The sequence below is a fragment of the Bufo gargarizans genome, chromosome 6 (genome assembly GCF_014858855.1).
Source record: "Bufo gargarizans isolate SCDJY-AF-19 chromosome 6, ASM1485885v1, whole genome shotgun sequence".
NCBI lineage: Eukaryota > Metazoa > Chordata > Amphibia > Anura > Bufonidae > Bufo > Bufo gargarizans.
This window is the reverse complement of record NC_058085.1, coordinates 339,180,807-339,190,443: the sequence shown is the minus strand read 5'-3', so window position 1 is coordinate 339,190,443 and position 9,637 is coordinate 339,180,807.

Sequence of the window (9,637 nt, the reverse complement as noted above, 5' to 3'; positions counted from 1 at the left end):
CTTGTCGTAGGTCCATTCTGCGGCCCCTCAAAAATATAGAACAGACAAGGATAGGACAGTTCTACAGAGGTTCCGTTTCACAAAATGCCAACGGTCATGTTCATGAGGCCTTTTCAGATGGCTGAGATGGCCATCCTGAAAAAATGAGAGGGGGGAACATTGGAGAATTCTGTCCGAGATTACCTCTCTTACCCTGACATTTGAAATGTAAGTGCTTCACGAAAGGAATGGAAGTGCTCCCCCAACTTGAGACGGCTTGGAGGCAAGCTTGATTAATGCAGAACCATAATTGGAGGAGAATGGTTTGGAAGAGCTGGTGAAAGGTTGGAGAGAATGGCAGGGTTTAAAGGAGGGTTTCCTCTTGAGTTCCTGGGAAGTCTTAGGCTAGTTTTAAATCTGCGCTTACCTCATCCAGGAGACTTTAAAAAGATCCAAACGGGTTCCAGCAGAGGAGCAGCCTGCTGGAGTTCGGCATATCCAGATTTTGCCGTTAACCACCGGACTCCATTTTCTAGTCCGTTTCCAGCACTCATATAGTCAATGAGGTCCGGTGGTGAACAGCAGTATGACTGTACCGGGTATCGTGAACTCCAGCATACTTTTCCTCTAATGGAACAGCCTGCCAGATCAGGTAAATGCAAATATGAAAGTAGCCTTAGACTCTTGCGAACAGACTGTCACAAAAAAAAAAAGGCGTGTTTAAGGGTGTGTTGTCCGCTTCCCAGCAAGAAAGCTTAACAGGCCTACTGATGGCTACCAGTAGTGCTGAAGAGCATCTAATGGGGCTTCACAAATAAAGGCGTTTGTGTGAAAGCCACCATCATCTTCAGAGACTCCTCTGCAAGGATAACGAAGTAGTGGAGAGAAGCCCATTCGGCCATAGCTTTAATGACACCTGTGAAGGTAAAGACGGGACGGAGAGCTGATCCTAGGGATTCGAATGAAGATTTTTAAAAAAGTTTTAGTTTCCTCTCCTTTTGGTCGGGAAAGGAAGCTGCGTCTGCCATGGACAAAGTATTATGTTTTGCCAAGCGGAAAACCACTGGACCTACAATAGGGGGAAGAGGACTTTTTTTTTTTAGCAAGGTCATCTGGAAAAGGGTAGAGTAGATCTACGCAAAGTCCGATTCTTTGGACAGAGAGATATAAATAGTAGTTTGAGAAATATTTTGGGGAACGCCATGACCGGGGAAAGAGAATTCCATTTCCTTAACCTGAAGAATCTCAATTAAGGCCAAGAGGACTGTCAAACACAGAGGAGAGTTTAGATGACTGCTTCTCATCCACAGTTTGCTTGGTATCGGTAATCTTCCCTGTATCAGTCCCCTCCAGGTGAAAATAGGGTTTCCTACTAGGGGTTGTAGACAATAATGGGGAGACAGAGGGGGTCCTGGGCTACAAAAGGGGGATGCGTTCCAGCATCTCTACACTAGGTTTATTAGTAAGAGATGTCCTGCACAATTTTAGTAAGGGAGCGCACTCCGCAAAAGTCGACTGTCAGCTGGGACATAGGGGGCCGCTGAGGTGGGGTCACCGACCGTAGAGCGGCTCCGACTAATCGCACTGGAATTTTGTGTGACAAGGAGCATTCAAAAAGAGTGACCAAGGTCACCACCCTTCTGTGGAGCTCTGTTCTAGGATCCAAGATGGCTAAGAAAGGGTCAAAGCCTGTCGTTGTAGGAAGGGGTGGAAGCCAGCAAGGGCAGATCTTACCCCGATCTATGATGTGTCCCCCAAGAAAACAGAGCCCTGAAGAAATGTCAGGAGAAGCAGTTGGAGGTCAGATTTACGCTTTAGCAAAACTTTTGATATGTCACAGTGTCATATGAAAAGTTTTGATTAGTGGGGGTCTGAGTGCCGAGACCCCCGCAGGTGTATTTCATAACCATACAGACTGCAGCACAACTCCAGGGGCTGTCACTCCAAAAGTACACACAGGGTCTTTACAACGTACGTTTCTCCTACGTGAACATAACCCTTAGGCCTCATGCACACGGCCATTGCCCGGTCCCCAATATGTGGTCACCGGGCAATATGCTCCCCGCATCACGGATGCGGACCCATTCACTTGAATGGGTCAGTGATCCGGAGCTGCGGTGCAGAACAACGGAAGCACTACAGAGTGCTTCCATGGTGTTTCTGTCCATGTGCCTCCGCACCGCAAAAAAATAGAACATGTTCTACTTTTTTGCGGTGCGGACAGAAAACGGCCCCATTCCAGTTGAATGGGTCTTGATCCATCCCAGCCGCCGCCAATTGCGGTTCCCAATGCACAGAACGGCTGCGACCTTAGAATGAAACCAGCACTGAATGGGTCAATGCAGGCTCTTTATGCTGAGCCGTTCACTTTTTTTGTAATGCTGTTTTTGCCAAGTTCTCTTTTTATTTGTACATGTTTTTTTTTTATTTAATAAAAACCGCCAACTTCAGATGTTATCTGTGAATTATCAAACTCTGTTACATACATGCATTTTTTGTGGTGCCTTTTTTTTTTCAATTTGGGTTTTTTAACGTTAATGTTTTATTTTTTTAAAACACAGAGCAACGCCATTTCTTCTATACCCTGCAAAAAATGCATTTGACATGTATTCGAAAAGAACGCCACTGGAAAAAAAAAACACGTAACATGCAAAAAAGCACACATTTTTAAGCAACCAAAAAATGCCACACCAAATTCATGTGTGAAGGGGGCCTTAAAGGGGTATTCCAGGAATTATTGGTGCCCTACCTTCAGAATATGATCAGTGGGGGTCCTCTGCCTGAGCCTGTGATGTCACATCCATGGGTCACATGGTCTTTCTGCAGAGTTAAAGGGCATCTGTCAGCAGATCTGCACCCATGACACTGGCTGACCTGTTACATGTGCACTTGGCACCTGAAGACATCTGTGTTGGTCCCATGTTTAATGTGCCCGCATTGCTGAGAAAAATGATGTTCCAACACAGACGCCGAGTGCACATGTGAGAGGTCAGTGTCACAGGGACAAATCTGCTGACAGATGCTCTTTCAGTGAATGGCAGTGAGCTGCAGTACCAAGCACCGCCACTATAGAAGGCTGCAGTACTCCTTCAAACAGATGATGCCCCCACCGAGCAGATATCCTGAGGATGATGTCATCAGTAGTTAAGTGCTGGACAACTCCTTTAAATGTAGCATAGCAAGCTGGGCGTGTAGATTCTGGGTCCTGAAATGTAGGACAATGTGTTGCATGTTGTGAACATATCCTTAGAGCACATCTACTGACACCAAAGAAATGTCCCAAAATATTCTTTGGGCTAAGGCGGGTTTACACTGCACAATTTCACAGCAGATGTTCCCTCCTGACAGTCGGCTGCTCGTTCAGTGAAGGAGACACATTTACGTGCAGCGATCTCCTCCACAGTATAAGGACAAGTGGTCGCTACTGCGATGACTCGTCCCCATACAGAATCTGTTTCTGGGCAGCATATTGCTGTTTAGACCGCAAGATCTGCTGCCCAGAAGCCATGATCGGTGGCACCTACACGAATGACAGGATCATCCGATGAACAAGCGGCAGATTAGGAACGAGTGTTCGCAGGGATCGGGCAGTCTAAAGACACCTTTACATTTTTAATTTTGTCATGAAAGTTGAATTTATCTAGAACCATCACACGACATGAGGGAAAACAATGGGGAAGTCTTTTGAGTCTCGAAGAAACGCTGCTTCCTGTGACCTCCCCACCATTAAAGTCTCTGTAGCCTCCAGGGGTTGTCTCAAAGTCATTGGTGGCATAGCGCTTGGATATCGTGGAGATGGTGCCGCTTGGCTAGAAGTAGCTGGGCCGGAGTTACAGTCAGGCATCGATGGGCTAATCCTGGCTAAATGCAACCAATGTCTTTGGGGAGGACTACCCCGAGAAAAGAAGCCATCGTAACCATCAACTTATCCAAACGCTTTCTTTTTATTCTCTTTTGCTAATGCATTGTTAGTTATACCACATGGAGAATTAATCTAACAGGAGCAAACTACAGGAGGCTTTATTACAAAAGAGCCTGGTGAAGGGTTACAGCAGAGAGTACATTTGGAAGGTTGGTTGAGCTGAGACAGAACTTTTACAAGGTTTATAGTCCATTCTTTGTGTCCTCCTCAACCACACAGATGGTACATTGCTCCACGGTGTGAGGGTTTTCCTATCCGTTTTGCACTACCCATTGCATGGTCACCCATGAGGAAGCTTCCCTTTGGTTGGGTAAGTAACAGATGGTGTAGCTCTAGCCGTTTAGGGCAGCTTCATCACCCTCCGGCTGTGGAGTCCCTACCACATTATACTTTTTTTCCATAGAGGACGGTCAGTTTTCTTGCCAAGGACTCTCAAAGGGGTTTTAGCCCTATGAAGTTTCTAAAGTCAACACAAACATGGTCTTCATCTAACATAGAAATGAGCGTTGAGATCCTTGAGATAAAAGACGCTCTGACCCACGTGTCAGCCATGTTATGCTTGGGTCAGAATATTCTGCTCCTATGACTGGTCAGAGTAACAACAAGGAGACTCCTAATGTCAATCGGTCCACAATATGAGCATTTCTCCACCACGCTGGGCTTTTGGAGCTGAAAGTTTTCTACTGATCCAACCGTTTGGTCGAGCGTGGAAGGTTGGGTTTTGCAAACAGATCTAGAAGTACGGTTATTAAATAAGGGAATGGCTGGCCACGAGAAGAGACCGCTTTCCCCACCAACTCTGCAGAACCAGAATGTACATTTCCGTGGAAGACAAAGAAGGTTCTCGAAAGTAAAGAACAATCACGAATGGGTAAATATGCACAATTCAGAGAACATATACATCAGTTACCAGGTGGAAAAGGGTTTCTACAAGACAACCACCTCTGATTATTGCAAAATACATACAGACACTGCACTTTTCACCCTGAGGACAGAGGCTTGGAAACAATTGTGAGAGCACCCCCTTGTGTTTGGGGTGCTCGTTAAATTTCCATCTGTGTTTATTTCACTGCAGTTACATGCTATGTGCAAAGGTTTACTAGAGTAGTCCCATGAAGAGGTCTGCAGACGACATGCTCCCAGATTTTCTTAGTTTGCCCGTTTTGTCATCTGAACCCATGATAAACAACCATCAGTGAGGCGTAATATGCTTCATGCCTCATTGCGTGACTAATTTGTCAATGCATTGGCACCAGTTCCTAGTGAACAGAAGTTTTGTTCAGGCAACAAACTGCCGAGTGTTCAATTGGATAAATTACAGGTTGACAAAAAAGTACCTTCAATGGTGACGCCAGTCACGTCAAATGTTTAAAGGCTGGTCCTCTAGGCAAAGCATATGATGGTTGAGGCCTATCCTGCAAATTTGTTGTTTGCAAGTTTTTGGTGCGCTGCAAACCCCGATCACTTCTGCCAGGAGCCTGTGACCGGCACCATCATTGGAGGTACACTGGTCCTTGTAATACAGCTCCTTGTGCCACACAAATGCTTGAAACTGTACCTTAGATTTCCTGCAGAAGACTGATCAGGAACTAAATACGTTCTAGATATGCATTGAGTAGATGTTAAGAAATAGCATTTTCTCAATAGTCTATTTGACATCCCTGACCTTGCCCTTACAAGCTGCTCTTTGCCTGCACTTAAGTTCCTCCACAAAAATCTAAATTATGCAGAATGACAGGATCTGGGTGATATGGCCAGCAGAAGCAGGTGCTCTCAAGTCAATGGTAAAGAGTAATATGAAATTTTATCCGAAGGACTGATGTGCATTAGGACACAGATGAAAAATTGAGACCAAGGATGGTGGTGGTTGGCTTGCAGACGATCGGCATCCACTCTGTTCTTTGCAGATTTCACCTTCCTTTAAAGGGGAATTCCAGTTAGGTGTATCCTATACTATTTTAATCATGGACTGCAGACCCATCTATTTTATGAATCTGTGGTAGTGGAAGAATACGTTGGAATCCTGGTCAGCGTTAGTAGGAACGTTTGTTCGGCTGCTGATCAGTCTAAGCACCCCATCGATCAACTGAAACCCATTCACTTCTTGGCTGATCGACTCATACACCAAATAAAGCAACAACCGGGTAGAAAGTAATAAATATACCTTTATTGTTACATGATTATTAAAATCGTTGATACAATAACACACAAGGCTGACGGTGCCCAAGCAGGAGATTCAGGCTGATCGCTATATATAATCACACAACTGGACAAGTAAATAAAGTACGGTACATGTGTATCCGCGCAGTAGTAGATGCAAATCCTAATAAAGTGCAAGTGCTAATCAATATAAGTCACATGTTAAAACCTAGAACAGTCCAGACAAGATCAAATGAAACATATGTATGTAGCCATACCAGAAAGCCGTATCTCCTACGTCCTGACACGCGTTTCGCCTAAAGCTTCATTAGGGGGTAAGTGCTTACCCCCTGATGAAGCATTAGGCGAAAGTGCTTACCCCCTGATGAAGCATTAGGCGAAAGTGCTTACCCCCTGATGAAGCATTAGGCGAAAGAGCTTAACCCCCTGATGAAGCATTAGGTGAAAGTGCTTAACCCCCTGATGAAGCATTAGGCGAAAGTGCTTAACCCCCTGATGAAGCATTAGGCGAAAGTGCTTACCCCCTGATGAAGCATTAGGCGAAACGCTCGTCAGGACGTAGGAGATACGGCTTTCTGGTATGGCTACATACATATGTTTCATTTGATCTTGTCTGGACTGTTCTAGGTTTTAACATGTGACTTATATTTCTTAGCACTTGCACTTTATTAGGATTTGCATCTACTACTGCGTGGATACACATGTACCGTACTTCATTTACTTGTCCAGTTGTGTAATTATATATAGGCGATCAGCCTGAATCTCCTGCTTGGGCACCGTCAGCCTTGTGTGTTTTGGTACCACCAACCATTTTAATAATCATGTAACAATAAAGGAATATTTATTACTTTCTACCCGGTTGTTGCTTTATTTGGTGCATACTAGTGGAGGGCCCTTATCGGGTTATATTGTTGTGCCCTACTATTATATGTTTGCTGATAGACTCTTATGCAGCCACAAAAAAATGCCCGGTATACAGAGGAATATGCTAATGGTATGGGGAAGGAATGATCGTGCGACTGATCATTCATCCCCCATGAAGTTTGTGTTGACTGGTGTGAAGTTGCTATAGACAAGTGTTGATCGGTGTGTTATATCAGCGATAGGTGCTCATTATAAACCCCGCAGAGAAGCCCATGTTCAGAACCACAGGAGGTCTGGGAGTTGTGCCCACATAATCATCATCTGACATTGGCCTTTGATGGTATGTTGAGTGGTATTCCCCTGTAACGGCTGGAATCTGCCATCATCAACAAGGTACTGCAATATAGCATTTCTCCAATGCTACATCATCTGAGACGTGTGAAAGCTGTGCATCACAGCAACACTCATCATTGGTCCCAAATTCAATATTTTAGCCCTAAACAGAATCTACTGTACCGCCACCCAGCTGCTTAGAAAATGAGATCCTCCTCGTGACCCTGTGAAAGCTGCCTATCTTGGCTCCAGCGGAACAACAGTAGCTTAATTCTATCAATGTTACACTGCACCAAACGGATAAATCAGTTTTGCAGCACAATGTAAAGCGATCCTTTCAGTTACCAGCTCATTATGCTGACCTCTAGTGGTCAATATCAAAACTGAAATACAGTATTTCTGTTAGCATGAGACAAAGTTTTCTTGTGAAAGCCACATTTTTAAAACACGACTTTACAGCTGTCCTCTGGAGATTTATCATTGGCATGCATAGCCAACTAGGTTATGCTTAAATGTGAATTTTAGAAGCACAGATATTAACCTCTTCACCTCCATATGTGTCAGAACCGCTTTATTCACAACTGAGGTTCCCAAATGTTCATTCAGTTGCTAATGCTAATTCTAGGCGACTTTCAGACTTTTTATATAGTATTGCGCCCGGAGACAGTACACGTAAAATGGGTCACTCATCTCATTAGTGCTGCAGAAGGCCATGTGAATGCTGCGCTGCTTCGCGGTCGGGCCGTGTACGGCTGCACATTAGGGCATCCGATGCCTGTGTGGAGATACAGTAAACTGGGTGGATTACTGCGGAAAAAGGGAACACGTATTTCCGCTTCATAAGTAAGGAGCAGCATGGGGGGAGATCACTGAAGCTGGCCACACAATCCTATCAGCAGATCCCAACGGGGCCGGACGCTGTCTGACGTGTAATGTAAAGCGGATTTCACCCTCAGAGAACCATCTTACAGTCCACGTATAGCATGAATCTACATGAAAGTTCAGTCACTTTGTAAATATATTGTTATATCCTGTATTATACTCCAGAGCTGCACTCACTATTCTGCTGGTGCAGTCACTGTGTACATACATTACTTATCCTGTACTGATCCTCAGTTACATCCTGTATTATACTCCAGAGCTGCACTCACTATTCTGCTGGTGCAGTCACTGTGTACATACATTACTTATCCTGTACTGATCCTGAGTTACATCCTGTATTATACTCCAGAGCTGCACTCACTATTCTGCTGGTGCAGTCACTGTGTACATACATTACTTATCCTGTACTGATCCTGAGTTACATCCTGTATTATACTCCAGAGCTGCTCTCACTATTCTGCTGGTGCAGTCACTGTGTACATACATTACTTATCCTGTACTGATCCTGAGTTACATCCTGTATTATACTCCAGAGCTGCACTCACTATTCTGCTGGTGCAGTCACTGTGTACATACATTACTTATCCTGTACTGACCCTGAGTTACATCCTGTGTTATACTCCAGAGCTGCACTCACTATTCTGCTGGTGGAGTCACTGTGCACATACATTACTTATCCTGTACTGATCCTGAGTTATATCCTGTATTATACTCCAGAGCTGCACTCACTGTTCTGCTGGTGCAGTCACTGTGTACAGACATTACTTATCCTGTACTGACCCTGAGTTACATCCTGTATTATACTCCAGAGCTGCACTCACTATTCTGCTGGTGCAGTCACTGTGTACATACATTACTTATCCTGTACTGATCCTGAGTTACATCCTGTATTATACTCCAGAGCTGCACTCACTATTCTGCTGGTGGAGTCACTGTGTACATACATTACTTATCCTGTACTGATCCTGAGTTACATCCTGTATTATACTCCAGCAGAATAGTGAGTGCAGCTCTGGAGTATAATACAGGATGTAACTCAGGATCAGTACAGGATAAGTAATGTATGTACACAGTGACTCCACCAGCAGAATAGTGAGCGCAGCTCTGGAGTATAATACAGGATATAACTCAGGATCAGTACAGGACAAGTAATGTATGTACACAGTGACTGCACCAGCAGAATAGTGAGTGCAGCTCTGGAGTATAATACAGGATGTAACTCAGGATCAGTACAGGATAAGTAATGTATGTAGACAGTGACTGCACCAGCAGAATAGTGAGTGCAGCTCTGGGGTATAATACAGGATGTAACTCAGGATCAGTACAGGATAAGTAATGTATGTAGACAGTGACTGCACCAGCAGAATAGTGAGTGCAGCTCTGGAGTATAATACAGGATGTAACTCAGGATCAGTACCTGATAAGTAATGTATGTACACAGTGACTGCACCAGCAGAATAGTGAGTGCAGCTCTGGAGTATAATACAGGATGTAACT